The sequence below is a fragment of the Eschrichtius robustus genome, chromosome 16 (genome assembly GCF_028021215.1).
Source record: "Eschrichtius robustus isolate mEscRob2 chromosome 16, mEscRob2.pri, whole genome shotgun sequence".
NCBI classification, from domain to species: Eukaryota; Metazoa; Chordata; class Mammalia; order Artiodactyla; family Eschrichtiidae; genus Eschrichtius; species Eschrichtius robustus.
The window spans coordinates 25,538,887-25,557,226 of NC_090839.1; the positions used below are offsets into that span (position 1 = coordinate 25,538,887).

The window sequence follows — 18,340 nt, forward strand, 5'->3', positions numbered from 1 at the left end:
CTATTACTTACTGCCCCTTGCTGGGCCTCAATTTCACAATTATAAAACGGGTAAGTTGACCTAGGTCAGTGTTGTTTTATAAACTGTGTTCCTGGCAACTCTGCAGGTTTAAGGCAGATGCCTCAGAGCCTGTCTTTGATGAGGGTAAGGGGGAGGCTGGACTGGTGGACTCTGGGCCCACCACTGCCACTTCTAACAGAGCAGCTCTGTTTGAGATGTTTAATTATATGTTTAAATAAAGGGCTCCTCCATAAACTTGACAACTGTTAGTTAAGATCTCTTCCCACTCTGACATCCTAAAATTCCATCATTTTATGGCAAATGATCCTGAGGACAATACAGAGCCAAAAATATCTCCTCTTACCCTATACTTAAAAACGTATCATTAGAAGAGGGTCTCATTAAAAAGGCCCTAGCAGTTGAGTAGGAAGGGCTGAGGAAGGGGACAAGTGGGCAGAGGAGGGCTCAGAAAAGGGCAGAGACTAAAGGCCTGCCCCTTTTGCAAATGAAGATTGAGTCGAACCCAAGGCCAGGGACAGAACCCTTTCAGGGAGGGCTTAGATTCACTGGCCTTATCAAGACTAAGGAGTTGGACTCTAGCCCCTGACTCTGCCACATAAAGGCAGATGCCTTCAGTTTCCTTAAACTAAAATCTGTACAAGTAAGGTGCTTTGTAAACTGAAAAATGATTACAGATTTGAAGACCTATTAGAGCAATCTTATTCTTAAATCTTTCATATTATTCTCCTCTCCTGCCAGGTCCCTGAAGGAGGCTCATTCCACTTGAGATGTGTAGACCCTCTCTCTTCCTTCCTTACATTTCAGAGTTGGGCATACAAGGGGCTTATTGCTTGGAATATTCCCCTCATTCAACTTTGAAAATGACAAGTGCACTTCTTACTAGAGAGTCCAAGTTCCATGTTGAAAATGGAAACCTGGCCGCTCGCTTAGTGACTGGACCTCTGGGCCACACACGTGGATCCTAGAGAAGTTGGTTTGAGGCAGGAGAGCAGAAGAAACTCATGGGAAAATGCACTGAAGGCATGGAGATATTCCCATTATACTAAAGCCACTGCATACCCCTTCCTGGGCACTCTTGAACACTCTACCCTCCTGGAAGGGCAGAGGCCAGAGGCAGTATGATACTCAGGAAAGAGCTTACTATACTAAATGCATGGGGTCTACGGAAGCAGGAGGACCTGAGTTCAAAACCCAGCTCTTTCACAGGCTAAGTATATGACCTCTGGCAAATTCATTTACTTCACTGAGCCTCAGCTTTTTCCTCTGGAGCTATTAATAACTTAATGAGTTACAAAGATTAACGAAGATAATTTTAACTTAAAACACCTATGACAATACCTGGCACATAGTAGGCACTTGATAAATGTGACTTCCACCAACAGGGAAAGGGCAAATAACAAAAGATGACTGAACGTGATTCATATGACAGGTAGGGAGGACTAGGGGATGAACCCCAGTGAGCAGATCAGAGCCGTGAGTGGCTCAGAATGGGAATGGGCTGATTTGGAGAGCCTGTTGTGCTATTCTAAGAGCATCTGGATCCTGTACCAGCCAAAGCAAATCAAACAGGAGTGCTTATGAAGAGCTTGTTTCTAAAACAAGTACGGGCTGTGTTATTGACACACGCCACAGGGGAATTGACAAGACTGTTGGCAGAGATGTTAAGAAAGCTGACATGCTTTCAGTTCCAATCTTTGCTACTACCTACGTATGGGTACAGCTGACCTTGACTCCAGAGGAGAAAACCCTGGACTGAGACACAAGAGACCTAGGTTCTGGTCTGAGCGTGACTCTGAGCAGGCGACATCATCTCTCAGGCCTCAGTTTTTTCTTTCTCCTCCAAATAATAACAATTCTTTACATGCCTACTCTCTTATCACTATCCTCATTTTCTATGGCTCAGAGAAATTAAGCTAATACAGGCTGGCATCTGAATTCCAGGTCTGCTGTTAAAGCCAGTAGTCTTTCCACTCTATTGCATCATCTCTCAGTGTTAACTGATGGGGTGAAACCAGGTGGACCAAGGCATTTCTGGACTTGAAAATTTTATGATTCTTAGCAGCCTGAAACTGTGGTTTCAAGAGCATTCTAAATATATACTGTAGTGCTAACCTGCTAGTTAAGAAGCCTTCTCCTATAAATGAAATCCTCAACACCAAGGGCAAAAGCTGAGTACAAGCCAACTTGAGAGCCAGAGGAGAGCGGACAATGAAATTTTAGGAAGCCCTGAAGAGGCCCCTGGAGAATACATTGCCTAATTCATTTTACAGATGGGGACATGGAGGCTGCAAAAAGAGAAACAGCTTGACTGGGAAAACCCAGAAAGTGGGTGACAGAGCACAAACTGGGTTCTATGCCTCATGGACTCTCTCATACTCGTTATCTACTCAGTCTCCAACATTCCAGGCCATTCTGATTTCCTCACTGATATTTTTTTTCCAAATGCTGAGTGACAGGCAGGTCACTGCCCCTGCAGCCGACTCCCAAACACTTCTCGTTGTAGGTAATGGCTCTTTCTTTCTGTCTCTGCTGCAGCATTAAGCAGGACTGAATCTGAGTCTTCTCTTTTGGCCCCCTCCTCTTTTTTTCCTTTGAACGACAGACCAAGTGCCTTTGGAGGCACAGAACTGGAAGAGACATACCAGCAACTATAGAACAACTTTCTACTTCATTCCCTCTTTTTGGAGCTGAGGAAACTGAGGCCCAGAGATATTAAATGCTTTCCCAAGGTTGAGTTAGTAGAACAGGCTTAAAGAGCCTGGGCCACAATACTCACCTTCTACTACAATCTGACACTGAACACAGGGTATCAGAATTTATTTCAACCACTAGTGGCTGAACACCAATCCAGGCCAGGCATTTTTTCATCATCTCCTATTAGCATCACAATAACTGTATAGGCATTATTGTTCCCATTTTGCAGAGGAGGAAACTACAGCTTGGAGAGGTTAGTCACAAAGGAAATGAATGTCACAGCAAGGATTCAAATCTTTGGCTTTAAAGTTTCCTCTCTTTCCCCAGCAGCATATAGCCTGAGGTTTTTAAGAATATATACAATGGTGAGAAAGATGGAGTTAATTAATCTTCCTAAAGACAAGTTATCCTGTAGATAACTTTGTCTCTTGCCCTATGCACTTAAGTACACTAACTCTTGATATATTATGCTAACTGAGGAGATGGGGAGGGAGACGAAGGTACGGGAGACCAGTAGAGACTCCTAATACAAAATGACAGATAACTCAAAAGCAGCAATTTCTGCTTTTGTGTTAACGTGATCTTTTGTAGGATAGTTTTGGGGCTTTTTTCTGCATCTGCCCCATTAGGTCATAAGTCCCCTTTATTCATGTCCTACTCATCTTATGATTCTGGTATCAAACTTGCTGATGGACCTTGGTTTCCTGATTTATGGTTTCCCAGCTTGGGTTTTTGATCTCTTGGCCTTATTCTTAGGCTCAGATCCCTACCTCTCTGCCACAGTCAACGGCCTTAAAACTGCCCTCTAGGAGCTGTCAGTCACTCTTCTGTCAGGCTTGCTGCTCCAGTGGGACACAAACATGCCTCATGAATACAGGCAAAACTCTTCAACAAAATATTAGTAAACCAAAACCAACACCATACAAAAAGGATTATACACTATAACCAAGTGGGATTTATTCTAGGAATGAGGTTGGTTTAAAATCCAAAAATCAGTAACATAGTGCCATGTTAGTAGAATAAAGGATAAAAACTACACAAACAAAATCCAACATCCATCCATAATAAAACCTCTGAGTAAACTAGAAATAGAAGAGAACTTACTTGGCCTGATAAAAGAAGTCTACCAAAAAACCCTACAGCTAACATCATACTTAATGGTGAAAGACTGAATACTTTCTCCTTAAAATTGGGAACAAGGTAAGAGTGTCTGCTTTCACCAATTCTGTTCAACATTGTACCGGAGGTCCTAGCCGGTAGAGTCACGCAGAGCGATTTTATGGACGTAAGATTATGTCATTCCTCTACTCAAAACTCTCCAGTGGCTTCCTATTTCACTCCGAATAAAGCCCTACATGATCTGAGTCCCTGTCTACCCTTGTGACTTCTTCTCCATAATCCACTCTCCCTATTGCTCACTTCCTCTCTAGCTACACTGACCTCCTTTTGTTCCTCAAGACACTAAGCATGCTCCTGTTTTAGGGCTTCTGAACTTGCTGAACTCTATGCCTGGAATGTTATTCCCCAAGATATACACATAACTCATACTACTTCAGCTCGTGCATATTTCTGAACAGTTTATTTTCTCACAGAAGCCTTCTTTCATCACACAGTCCCTCCCTATTCCCTTACCTTGCTTTATTTTTATTCCTATGTATTCATTTGTTTATCCTCCACTAGAATTTAGGATACAAGAGAGAAAACTATTTTCTTCACTGCTACGTTTCAAACACTTAAAACTGTGCCTGGCACATGGTGGACACTCAATAAATACACACTGAATGAATGGACGTCTTTAAAAAGATATTCATATATAGGAGAATGAATAAAGGCGGGGTTGGGAGGGTGGGAACCACTGTCCCAAGAGTCTGAGAAGGACCAGGGTTTTAGGTCATGGAGAAAGAGCCGGTGTAGAATAGAAAAAACTTGGTTCTCTAAAGCCAGATTCTTCTAAGTTCTAACCTTAGGTCTTCCAGTCACTGCCTGTGTATCCCTCTCTAAGTCTCCGTAATTTATAAAATGAGAATATCACCACCTACCTCCCAAGCTGTTATGAAAATGAAATCAATTTATGTAGAGCATTCAATATAGCACCTGATAATATAGTAGATACTACAAATAATTAAACATTCTCTGATACCTCTGTCCCTCAAGAAGAACCTAGAACTACCTTAAAAATTACCTAGCTCCACCTTAGTGAAATGCATAGATGTCTATAGGGCTGTTGTCCCTGAAGTATGACCTTCATACCCATTTTAACTTCTCTTTCTTATCATTCTTCTTTTACCTCTCCCTTACTGTTAGCTTTCAGCTCTCACCTCTAGCTGCTGCTAATATAGCAGCTCCTCCTCCCCTTTTTATACACCGCTCTTAATCTTATGGAGGTTTAGAAACCAGATTGCTAAGCTTGTTACAACAACACGTAAAAACAGGAATAAATTAGTGCTGTGCAAGGTCTTAAGGATGACAATGCTTTGTTACCTTCTTGTTTTTCAGTTGCACTCTGGAAAATTGAGGATGTTAGACAAATAAGATACTATATGGATATCAGTATATTATACAATATTTTACATAGAATCGTTCACATTTTAAAATAGTCAGTAGTGGAACTTCTTCACAGGGCAGTTGTCACGAAAACAATAAAAGCCAAGCTTGATGCCCAGGCCATGTAAAGGCCAGAAGCTATAGAACATTAGATTAACCAATACAGAAAGAGAGGACAGGAAGAGTCCAGAGATTCAGAATAGGAGGGAAGGTTGGCCAGTGTGGATTCCAGGAGCATCAGGTTGGAGGACAGATCCCTCTGTGCATCCTCAGGCAGGCAGAGGGAAGAACAGAATGCCCCTTGTTACATACAGAGTGTGAAGAGAGTGACCTGTATCACTGGCCAAGAGAGAGAGAAACGGTGGGAAAACTGGAATGCCCATGGCCTCTGATAAGATATGAGGCTGCCGTACAAGTGCCTTTTTCACTAGCAGCTGGAGGGTGGGGGTTGGGGGAAGGCAGGGAACCTAGGGCCAGAAGAGGAATAGCCCTCCTGTTCTAACATGCTGGGGATGGACTCTTGAAACCAACTATAATATCTGTACTGGCAGTGGCCTTGGAGCCAGGCTGTGTGAGTGCATCTAAACCTGCACTCTGCAGCCCACATGCTGCAAATCATGGCTGCCAATGCTGCCTGGTTTTGTCTCTGTGCCCTGGAAAGACTGAACTTGTGGAAAGACTGAACTTCCGGTAGGGCCTGCAGAAGGAGAGGAGGAGAAGGGCATGGGAGAAAAGTTACAGTGTAAATTTCCAAGGCAAAACCTTCCCTTTTACCGTTGGGGAGTGGGGTGGCAAATAGGTCAGGGACTGAGATGCCAAGGATACTTATAACACTTTCTTCTCACCTTCTCTCATTTCAGTCATGCTGTTCTACAGTTCACAAAGCTTTCCAACTTGCATCTCCCATTTGATTGTCTACAATATCCTGTATGGTTGATGCACACAAAATAGACGTGTGGGTGCAGTGAGGCACTCCAATTTACAAATAGGGAAATGGAGATTATCCAAGGGCAAATACTGAGCGAGAAGATAAAAACCCAGGTTTTCCAACTGCAACTCAGCTCTCCAGGTCCCCATCTGTGCTGGCCCAAGTGCTTATGGAATCCCACGTGTTACAGATGTTTTCTTCTCCTTCCAGCCATATTTAGCCTTGGCCTCCGCCTGCTTGAAGGTTCTTCCTTTCCCCCTCACTAAAAATGCCATTGCTCAGAAAGGACCCCCAACTCTTGCCTGCCCTGCTGGGCCCTTCAAATAACTAGACCTCCTTCCTGAATCCCTAAGGAGGTCTGTTTTCTTGAACTTTATAAGAAAAATCATGATTCCAGGGAGATTAGCATTCCAAGGAAAGCCTGCCAAGGCAGAGAGAACAATGGTATTCACAGTTAGACTGACCTGGGTTCTAATATCAGCTTTACGGATTCCCAGGTGTAAACCTGGGCAAGTTACTTCAGTTTCCTGAGTCTCAATTCTCTCATCTATAAGATGGGGTTTTGTCTAGTTTAAATGGGATCCATAACACTATTGGTTCTTAATATGTTGATTTCCTTTCCTGTTTCACCATCTGCAGTCTTCCTTCTAAGATTCCCTGGACTTCCCTCTTCACACAGCCCCACTCTAATCACTCCGTCCTCACCTCCACTGATGATCACATTCTGCAGGACTGATAAAACCACAGGATTTTCTGAAGCTGACTCTGGGCTTGGTAGGTCACAATCAAGACTGAAATCAGGAAAAGTCTCTAAGGGCTATGAAGTCACGTTAAGAGAGCTTATGGGAGAAGGGGTTTAGCTGCCAGGTCCAGAATACCCCCCAGCAGAAAGCAGCTGGCAGAAGCCAGAAGGAATTGAGCATACTTTGCTTTATTCATGGCAAATGATCCCAGCCTGTCTCATGGCAGCTCCAGGAAAGCAAGTTCAATTCTCCTCCCAGTACAAAAGACTGCCTATAACAGTCTCTTAGGCATGGAGTAGGAGAGTAATTATCTGTAAGTTATCTGTCCTAAGGGTAAAAATAAGCCCCAAACTAGTTACCTTGTATCTTGGCCCAAGTTTGCCCAGAGTTTACCTCGGCACCCTCACTCACCAGTACCAAGGCTGAGCTCAGCCAGCAATTTCCTCTTTTGCGTTACAGGGTCAGCACCAACTGTCTCAGGGAAGAGGGCTCACCTATAACAGAGAGAAATCAGTCAGGGTCTTGCTCAGAACAGGCATGAACTTAGGTCAATGAAGGCATGCAAAGTTCCTGCCCTTACATGTCTTGCATCCTAGCAAAAGATAGGGTAATAATTAAATATATAGTTTCAGGTTGTGCTATAAAGAAAAATAAGCAGAGTCAGGAAAGAAAGAATGACAAGGAGTGAGAATGAGGTCTGTTTTAGATAAATCGGTCAAGGAAGACTTCTCCAAGCAGCAACTGCTAGACAGAGACCTGAATAAAGTAAGGGGGTAAGTAGGCAAGAGTAAGCTTGTCATGCTAAAGAACAAGAAAGTCAACATAGAATACAGTGATGGGAAGAATGAGGTTCCTCCAGGCTTCAGTAACCTGGAACCCAGCTGGGACAAACTTTCAAGCACTCTGAGATTGATTTCAGGTTTCTCTGCTCACCTCCTCCTCTGTTGGGTAAGGGACAGAGAAACTCCTATATATTACTTGGAATGTGGGGTAGAGAGAAAACAGAGAAACTCCTATGTATTACTTGGAATGTGGGGTAGAAATGACTGGGGTAAGGAGAACAGTAGCACGTGCCAGGCACTGTTGTAAACCCTTTATTTGTATTAACTCATTTAATCTTTACAAACTCTTGTAAGGTTGGTGTGTTATTACATTTCCTCATTTTACTAATGGGGAAACAGACAGAGAAGTTAAGTAAATTTGCCCCAAGTCACACAGCTAATAGATGGTAGACCTGGGACTTTAACCCTGGAAGTCCAACCTCCAGGGCTTGCCTTCTTAACCACACACTATACCACTTCTCAAAAACAGAAGAAAAAACACAGGAAACGCATTCTCTAGTCCTAGCTGACATGGCTCACAGTCCCCATTTATACCCAAGTCTGAGATCCTCTCCATTTACTTGCAGTCCAAGCTTTTTACTGAATACCAGTTGAATAACTCCGGAGTCCTTCAGCCAGGTGGTTCCAGAGGATACTGTGATCACAAAGCTATGATGATAACCACAACAATAGCCATTTAATAGCCACTAACATTTAATGCACACTTTGAAATAGACTAGGTACTGGGCTAAGCACCTTACATGTACTATTTTATTTCAGAGAAGGAATGACAGTTGCTATAAGGCCTGGGTAGAGGGATCTGTGGGGGGCTCCACGCCTGGAACAAAGCAGCAAACACAAGGAACTAAAGGATCCCTGTAGGCCAGGGTCAAAGCACAAAGGCAGAGGCACTAATGGGTGGGTGGTAAGAGGAAAGGACTATCAGCACCTCCAATTAACATGTCAACAAACTGAACTCATCTTCCATTTCCCAGTCCCCATGTTTCACCAAATGGTATAACAATTCTCCGAAGTACATATATTTTTTAACATCTTTATTGGAGTATAATTGCTTTACAATGTTGTGTTGGTTTCTGCTGTATAACAAGGTGAATCAGCTATATGCATACATATACCCCCATATCCCCTCCCTCTTGCGCCTCCCTCCCACCCTTCCTATCCCACCCCTCTAGGTGGTCACAAAGCACCGAACTGATCTCCCTGTGCTATGCGGCTGCTTCCCACTAGCTATCTATTTACATTTGGTAGTGTATATATGTCAATGCTACTCTCTCACCAAGTACATATTTGGACTCCAAAATGTTCACTCATGCTCTCCAACCCCTTCTTCCCTCATTCCCACAATTGCCAAGTCCTTGTAGGGGTTTTTTTTGTTTCTGTTTTTGTTTTCAGTCTCTAACAGCTCTACATCCAAATCATCTTCTTAATTCCCTACTGTGTCAACTTCCTCTTGGTTCAGGATCTCATTATCTCCTGCCTGCACTGCTGGAATAATTCTTAGAATTTATTGACATTACAAGGACAGGCTGTTACAGCAGCCTCTTCCCTGGTCTCTCTTTCACTAGTCTCCCCCGACCCTTCCTGTTCCAATCTATTGAGCCCACACTGCCAGACTAATGTTCCTAATGCCACTCCCCTGCTCAAAAAAATGTCATGGCTCCCAATCACCTCAGCCTTGCTCTCTAGACTCTCATACCATGGGTCTGGTCATCATCTACCTTACCTCTACTGTGGGCTTTCCAGCTCCCATACTTTTATCCATGTTGTTGCCTCACCTGGAATGCCTCTCTTCATTTGTACATATTCAAATCCTTCTTAATTTTCAAGGCCTAGCAATTCAATGAAGTTATCCTGAACCCTTTCTTACCTCTCTGTCATGTTCTTGAAACATCTCTGGCTGTGACTACTATCTGGCTCTGGCGTCACCATCCACTAAGGCTTCAGAACACATCCCCTGTTGTTCTTCCTTGTAAAGATTCCTACTGCTTCCAGACAAGGAAAACCTCGTCAGTTAAGATTTCTGTTCCAATTCCTACTACATACATACATTCATTTACTTATTTATTCATTCATTCATTCATTCATTTATGGCTGCATTGGGTCTTTGCTGCTGCGCGGGGGCTTTCTCTATTTGCAGCGAGCGGGGCCTGCTCTTCCTTGCGGAGCACAGGCTCTAGGCACACGGGCTTTAGGTGTGGCTCGCAGGCTCAGCAGTTGTGGTGCACCGGCTTAGTTGCTCCGCAACATGTGGGATCTTCCTGGACCAGGGCTCAAACCCGTGTCCCCTGCATTGGCAGGCGGATTCTTAACCACTGTGCCATCAGTGTAGTCCCCTACTACTCTTATCTTACTCTGGATCTATCTCTTAACAAAAGATCTGAGTTTTAATCTGAGCCTCAGATTCCTTAACTACAAAATGGGGATACAATTCCCATCCAGCCTACAATATAGGGAGTTTGTAAGAATCAATGTGACAATAGGAGAGGAAAGGGGAAGGGTTGAGATGGGAGACCCAGCCAAATCTTTAACAGCTCTTTTTGTCAGCTGCAAAACCCCAAGTCTTCTACCCAATTAATCGAAAACAATTCCTGGGCCTTCTTAGCCATGGTCACAACTCTGGTTTAGGGGTTATAGAGGATGCAGGGATGAATGAGAACAAATCTTATCCTTAGGCTCCTGGCAAGAACTGTGGAGTAAAGTCCTGGTAGGACTGTGTCAGCTTCCTACAAAGGATGACTAAGACTATTAGGCAGACTATGGAAAACAGTATGGAGGTTCCTTTAAAAACTAAAAACAGAGTTACCACATGATCCAGCAATCCCACTCCTGGGCATATTATCTGGAGAAAGCTCTATTCGAAAAGATACATGCACCCCAATGTTCACAGCAGCACTATTTATAATACCCAAGACATAGAAGTAACCTAAATGTCCACCAACAGATGAATGGATAAAGATGTGGTGTGTACACACATACATACACACACACACACACACACGAAATATTATCAGCCATAAAAAAGAATGAAACAGGGCTTCCCTGGTGGCACAGTGGTTGGGAGTACACCTGCCAATGCAGAGGACACAGGTTCAAGCCCTGGTCCAGGAAGATCCTACATGCCACGGAGCAACTAAGCCTGTGTGCCACAACTACTTAGCCTGCGCTCTAGAGCCCACGAGCCACAACTACTGAACCTGTGTGCCACAACTGCTGAAGCCCTGCAATGAGAAGCCCATGCACCGCAATGAAGAGTGGCCCCCACTCACCGCAACTAGAGAAAGCCCACGCCCAGCATAGGAAACCCAACGCAGCCAATGAATGAATGAATGAATGAATGAAACAATGCCATTTGCACCAACATGGATGGACCTGTAAACTATCATACTAAATGAAATAAGTCAGAAAGAGAAAGACAAATACCATACGATATCACTTATATGTGGAATCTAAGATATGATACAAATGAATATTTACAAAATAGAAACAGACTCAGAGACACAGAAAACAACTTATGGTTACCAAAGAGGGAGGGGGGTGGGAGAGGGATAAATTAGGAGTTTAGGATTAGCAGATACAAACTACATATAAAATAAACAACAAGGTCCTACTATATAGCACAGGGACCTATGTTCAATATCCTGTAATAAACCATATTGGAAAAGAATAGGAAAAAGCACGCACACGCGCACACACACACACATATAACTGAATCACTTTGTTGTACACCAGAAACTAACACAACATTGTAAATCAACTATACTTCAATTTTTTTAAAAATCTGAAAAAAAAAGAACATTAGGCAGGACCTAACAGTTTCAAGAGTGCTATGTATTATAAAAGTGGAAAAAGAAATCAGTCTGGGGCTTCCCTGGTGGTGCAGTGGTTAAGAATCCGCCTGGCAATGCAGGAGACACGGGTTTGAGCCCTGGTCCGGGAAGATACCACATGCCGTGGAGCAACTAAGCCCGTGCACCACAACTACTGAGCCTGCGTTCTAGAGCCCATGAGCCACAACTACTGAGCCCGTGTGCCACAACTACTGAGCCTGTGTGCCTAGAGCCCGTGCTCCACAACAAGAGAAGCCACCACAATGAGAAGCCTACGCACCGCAACGAAGAGTAGCCCCCGCTTGCCACAACTAGAGAAAGCCCGTGCGCAGCAACAAAGAACCAATGCAGCCAAAAATAAATAAATAATAATTTTTTTTAAAAAAAGAAAGAAATCAGTATGACTAGAAGTGGCCTCAGAAGCTTCATCAGAGCAAGGGCTTAGGCCAGGCCTTGATGCAGGGTGACAGGAAGACATGGGCTACTATGCACCAGGCACTGGGCTAGGTGTTATGCTGGTAACCCTTGTAATACCTGTGAAGCAAGTGATGGCATGCCCATTTTATAGCCAAGGTAACTGAAGATGGGGGAGGAGGCTAAGTGTGTCATTCAAGGTCAAACAGCTGGTAAGTAGCAGAGCTAAGATTTGAACCTAGGTCTGCTTTACTCCAAAGCCTAATGTGCTTGCTTACTTACTTCATGGTCTGCCTTACTCATCATGTAGCAACATGAAAAGGGACCAGGTAAACTCTGAAGTTCTTTCTACCTCAAAAATCCAATGATTTGAATGGGGGTGGGGGAGAGAAGAGAGGAGCGAAGAGGAGGTTTACTGCTGCTATGTCTTTCCCATAAGACTGTGACCTAACGGCAGGTTTAGGGTCTTATTAACTAGAATGCTGAAGTATCTGACACAGCCTGGCACGTACGAGACACTAAGTATTTAGGGAACCTGTGAGTGAGTAAAACACCAGCTCTATCAACCTTTCTTCTAAGGTCTAGAAGTAAGGTCCAAAATCTCAAGCTCCATGTTCTGACTCTCAGCCCCAATATCTATATCAACTATCTACTAGTCTCTCAGCTGAAGGTACCCTTTTCCCATTCTTGTTTTCAGGAGTTAGGGAAGAGGTGAGAAGAGAAAAGGATAAGAAAGGGAGTTAGGTGGTTAACACAGAAAGGAGAGGTAGAAGAAAGGGGTGAAAGGAGAGAAGGTAAGGAAGGAAACAAAAAGGAAGGGGGTGCCAGGGCAGGATTAAAATGTCTGACACCTAGACTTTGAGAAAGGTTTCTTTTTCCTTCTGATTCCAGAAACAAAATTGTTTTTGTTTTTTTTTTAAGAGCAGTAGTAGGAATTCCTCTTTATATATTTTAAATGAAGGGAAATTGCTTGTCCAAACCCCAGACAAAATCTGTCAGCTGGAGGTAAAGTGAAATTCCTCAGGGCTCCCATCCTCAGTTCTCACCACCGTCCTGCCCCAGCCTAACCCTTGCTCACCTGGTTTAGGCTGAGGCCTGCAGAGATCAGAAGACATGAAAGTTCTTCCTCTATTCCTCTGCTCCTTCTACAAAGGTTGCTCCAGGCTAATAAGCCCTGGGAGTCTAACCTTCTTTACAGATAAGGGGATACTGATACCCTCTGGACCCATCCTCAAAGCTCCCTGTCAGGAAAGCTTTGTTGATTCCTAAGGGAAAAGTGTTTCTCCCTTTCTGCTTAATTTCTCAAATGTGTGTGAATGCACTAAGGTAAAAATGGGATGGAGGAGGCAAGGTCCCTTCAGGACTCTCTAGATCCTGGGTCCTAATACAGCTCAACCCTCTTTAGGTCTGATCTACATATTATATACAGGTATCTCTCTTTCTTACTAAATCAACAGAGAGAGCCCTGGGCTGAGAGAAAACCTAAAGGCTAGTTCCAGCTCTACCTATAATGCACTGTGTGACCTTGTCAGGTCATTTCACCTTCCTGGACCTTTTTTCCATATCTGTAAAATGAGGGTGATAGTATCTACTAGTCTGGAGGATTTTCTGATGGATCAAACAAGATTGTCAAGAAACAGTTTAACTGTTTAAATCTATTTAGTTTGATATAAAGGTAAAGAAAGAATGAGGGGATGGTCTCTTTAAAAAATGAAATAAAATAAAAAGAGGGCTGTACCACCTTTCACTTGAAGAGATCTGCTCTGAGTGAAAAGACTTAGGAAGAGCTGTGGCAAAGACTGTCACTGTCTGTACCTCCATCAGAAGACAGTAAAGCACCAACTTAGACTGAAAAAGCTCAAGAGCTACATGTATGCAAATACCAACAGTTCCAAGCACAAAGAAGGTAAGAACCAGCAGAAGTCACGTATTACTCAGGGAAAGTAACAAAAAGTAGGAATGACCAATTTAGTGGTGAAGAGCTCAGGCTCTAGAATCACACACCTGGGTTTGAATCCCAGCTCTGTCTCTTACTAGCTTTGTGACCTTAGGCAAGGTATTTACCTTCTGTGCCTCAGTTTCCTACATTTGTTTTAAAAGGTTCCTGCTTCATAAATGTGTTATTGGGAGAAATAAATTAAATAGCATGGGAAAGCCCTTACCTCAGGGCCTGGCATAAGTGACTTAACGATAGATATTGTTTTTCCATTTAAATACCACAAAGGATGAATCAAGCAATAAAAAAGGCCTAGGAGAAAAGAAAGAAATGTACATTTGCTATTATCTTATTATGTACCATTAATACCCAAAGCCTTAATTATTCTCATTTATTCCTAATAACCTCTTGAAATCCATAGAATTATCCCCGTCTTACAGGAGGAAATTGAGCCTCAGAGAAGTAATTTGTCTAAAACCACACAACTGGGAAAAAGAACTTATTTCAAAAGGTCTGACTGCAAAACTGTGTTCTTTCTACTACATATATACCTTGCACTTTCTCATGCTCAAAAATAAGGAGCCCCCCACATACCAAAATAGGCTCCAATAATAAAGTGCTAGGGAATGGACCAACTTCTCCCATTTTGTACTCAATGAAGCAACTATTGGTTTTGTATGCCTGGGGAAAAGATGGGCAGGGGTGAAATGCAAGTGCACCATCAAGTTCCAGAGTTGCAGACTGGACTTACCAGGCCTTCCCAAGGGGCTCTCACATTTGTCGCAGTAAAAGAGGAGACAGGGCCTTTTGCCAAACTGAATACCACACCCTAAAGGACAAGATGTTCTAATGTTGTAACAAACAGGCAAAAAGCCATGAGAGGTGCCAGGGCAGAACTCAAATACCTGATCAAAACACCTTATACCGGGAGGGAATACAATGCTATGTATGAACACTTTTGCAAGAGTCAGCATGTACTGTGTCCTGAGTGTGCACACTGTCCCTATTTCTGGGAAGCACTTTACTATGGCCCACATGACTGGAAGTTTACTCTTAAGACAAGCACTCCTTCCCTTGGGCCAGACTATTATTTTGGAGCATTCCATTAAAAAATAATAATAATTAAAAAAAAAAAAAAAAGGGAACAGATTCTTACAGGAGTATATGGAAACCAGGAATCTACAGCTGGCGAGTAGGGGAAAGAAGCCAGGAAGTAAATCAAGAAAAATTTGAGAGAAGAACTGGGGCCTGGATATCAAAGGCTTTGGGTAGGGTGGGGAACCAAGCAAAAGACCTAAGACAAGAGAAAGGGAGTGCTTCAGGGGGCTAAGAAGATATTTTGACAGAAGAAATTATTTTCTACATTTGTAAAACAAATTTTTAAAAAAAATAGTACATCCCTGGGACTTCCCTGGTGGCGCAGTGGTTAAGAATCCGCCTGCCAATGCAGGGGACACGGGTTCGAGCCCTAGTTCGGGAAGATCCCACATGCCGCGGAGCAACTAAGCCCGTGCGCCACAAGTACTGAGCCTGTGCTCTGGAGCCCGTGAGCCACAACTACTGAGCCCATGTGCCACAACTACTGAAGCCCGCGCGCCTAGAGCCCGTGCTCCGCAACAAGAGAAGACACTGCAGTGAGAAGCCTGCGCACCACAACAAAGTGTAGCCCCCACTTGTTGCAACTAGAGAAAGCCCGCGCGCAGCAACAAAGACCCAACGCAGCCAAAAATAAATAAATAAAAATAAATAAATTTTTAAAAAAAAATAGTACATCCCTATAAAACCTCTGGTGTTTAGAGTAGAGCAATCTCCAGGGCATACAGGAAGACTGATTGAAAGAGGTGTTTCGTTTTCTTTTTATTTTTTTTGGCTGTGTCGCGTCTTACTTGTGGCATGCCGGATCTTTCATTGCGGTGCGCGGGCTCCAGAGCACGCGGGCTCTCTAGTTGAGGTGCGTGAGCTCAGTAGTTGAGGCACGCAGGCTTAGTTGCCCCACGGCATGTGGGATCTTAGTTCCCTGTCCAGGGATTGAACCCGTGTCCCCTGCACTGTAAGGCAGATTCTTTACCACTGGACCACCCGGGAAGTCCCTGAAAGAGGTGTTTCTGAAGTGATATCTTCCTCAGGAGAGGGGAAGGAAAATACAAGCTAGGTTCTCTAGGCCTCCGGGGTGACAACCAAGGCAGGAGTGAGCAGACACAGGACATAATCTTAGCATAACAGCTCCAGGTTCAATCAGGCAGGGCTCACCTGCAGGTAGTCTCAGACCCATTTCTGCTATAGTCAGCACCTGAAGGTGCACAACTGCCCATAGACCGTGGGGAGTACAAGACTGGCCATAGAGCAAATAGTCCTTGTCCCAGGAGCCACGCTTGCCAATCTGTTTTAGTTCTGTCCAGCTTGCCCCCTAACCTCTTGGCCTCAGAACTCTAACTGCTTCAATCTTCGTGAGGCCTGCTTTTCCCAGCCTGGATCAAACGCCATGGTCCTGCAGTTCTAGACTCCTTCCAATCACAAGAATCCCTGACCTTGACTCTTATGACTGGCTCTATTGTGTGTTGCCTATGCCCTGGCATAATAAACCAACTGGCTGTGTTGCCATGGGGGTTAAAAAAATGACCTCACAACATAATAAAAATGCAGCCAAGTCACAAATGGCTCAGTAAAACCCTCTTCTACTCCCCAACAAAGACAGGTGTCAGGATGCCCAGCATATCGCAAAAAGAGGCCCTGGAGGGCAGCTGGTTTCTTAATGACAGGTGACATTAGGGCTCCTGAGCCCAATCCATGTCCACGTATGAGAACACTATACATGCCATAAATAGATGAAACTCAATCCAGGCAGTCTCTAGGCTGCCTGGAAGAACGTCCACAGAATACAACAGACCTGCAAGACAATCATTCTTGCCTCTGCCTTTTCTGGGCAGCTAACAGCATTTCTCCTTCCTCAGCTGAATCTGCCTCCAGTTTCCCCCTTCTCCTTCCCTGAAAAACCAACCCCGCAGGAATCATCAAGGGAGGCACAAGTAATTACTATTTTCTTTTCTCCATGCTAATGAGACAGTTGGATGGTTCCCCTTCCCCCTCTTGAGCTGGAAGCGAGAATCCAAGGCTTTATAATCTGTAACCAACAGACCAAAGCTGGGGCCAGACAGTGCTCTACAACTGAACTGTACAGAAGATGGCTTTTTGTCCCTGATGAGACCAGAGCTGGAAGAGGCCCCACCATTTTACAGAAGGAGTGGTAAGACCAGAATGAGAGGATCTGTCCAAAGTCACAGAAGGAAGGCAGTGGCATGGCCAGAATCAGTCTCCTTACTCCCAATCAGGGCACTTCCCAAATCATCCAGACTTCCTCTAGTACAGAATAAATTTGGAGGTGTCCTCAATGTACCTGGAAACTGGAACTACAAATTTCAAGTTTACATATCAGTTTTTGAATAGGTATTTAAAAAGCAATGACAATGCTCTGCAGAAGTGGACTCAGTCCCAGAACTGGGGTTCTGGGGCAGAAAGCCAGGATCTGAGACAATGCCAATTTTACCCCAAAATTTAAATCACAAGTAGATGGTCAGGCAAAAAAACAATCTGTTAATTTTAGTTGGGATTCAGCTCAGTTACGTGAAGACTGTAGATACCAAGGGTGGGATCAGAACTAGCCTTAAGAATGAATTTCAGGTCTGGCGGATAAAAGACCAGTTTAGTATAGAACACTAGGACCTCATATTTCACAGATGAAGAAATCGAAATCTAGCACTATTTTTTTTTTTTTTTAATACATGTGTTGTTTAGAAGGCACCCAGTCTCGGGTGTTTTTGTTCTAGCAGCCCAAACGGACTAAGACACATGGCTTTATCCTAAATGTCAGAGGACTGTCTGCTAAGGAGACTGACCAGTGATTATCTTACTTAATTTTCTGGCCAACTGTCCATGTCATTGCTTCTTATCTCAGGGTAACACAGAGTTTTGTCCAGAAAACTAATTTTGGGGGGAACTTCTCTCTTTCACTTGGTGGGGAGTATTTGTCCTCATTTTTATTGGGGTTGCCCCATTTATCTGTTTTTATCTCATCTTTCAGGAATTCCTCATTGTTTCATCTATTGGGAGTATTTCTCCTAGTCTTCCAACTATGTCACAGATCTCTAGCAGATGATCACTTATGCCAAAAACCAAATCTGGAAACTGGATTAAGACAATTTCCGTAGTTTAAATAACAACACCAAAAGGGAGACATGTCTCTAAAAAGAATTTAACAACCGACAGATATTTGCAAAATCGCAGTTCAGTACTTTATACAGTGGTTATCCTTCAAAACATACAAACTGGGATCTGCCGTAACTTGTGCTGTGATATCCCCAGGTGACATCTCCCCTTGTTGCAGGAAAGACAGT

The 18,340-nt window shown here is 43.6% G+C and overlaps 1 protein-coding gene across 5 annotated transcripts in view; it reads right to left on the reverse strand.

The window, feature by feature from the left end:
* The window catches only part of RALY (RALY heterogeneous nuclear ribonucleoprotein), an 80,537-nt gene that overhangs the window by 35,787 nt on the left and 26,410 nt on the right, over positions 1 to 18,340 (reverse strand). For 3 of the 5 annotated variants that reach the window (XM_068566139.1, XM_068566140.1, XM_068566143.1), the window contains exon 2: positions 7,342 to 7,424. The exons of 1 other annotated variant lie outside the window; for it this stretch is intronic. The gene's annotated coding sequence lies outside the window, so the exon portion shown is untranslated. Of the gene's footprint in view, positions 1 to 7,341; positions 7,425 to 9,639; positions 9,755 to 18,340 lie in introns of all 5 variants that reach the window. One more of the 5 variants, XM_068566141.1, reaches the window with a different exon arrangement.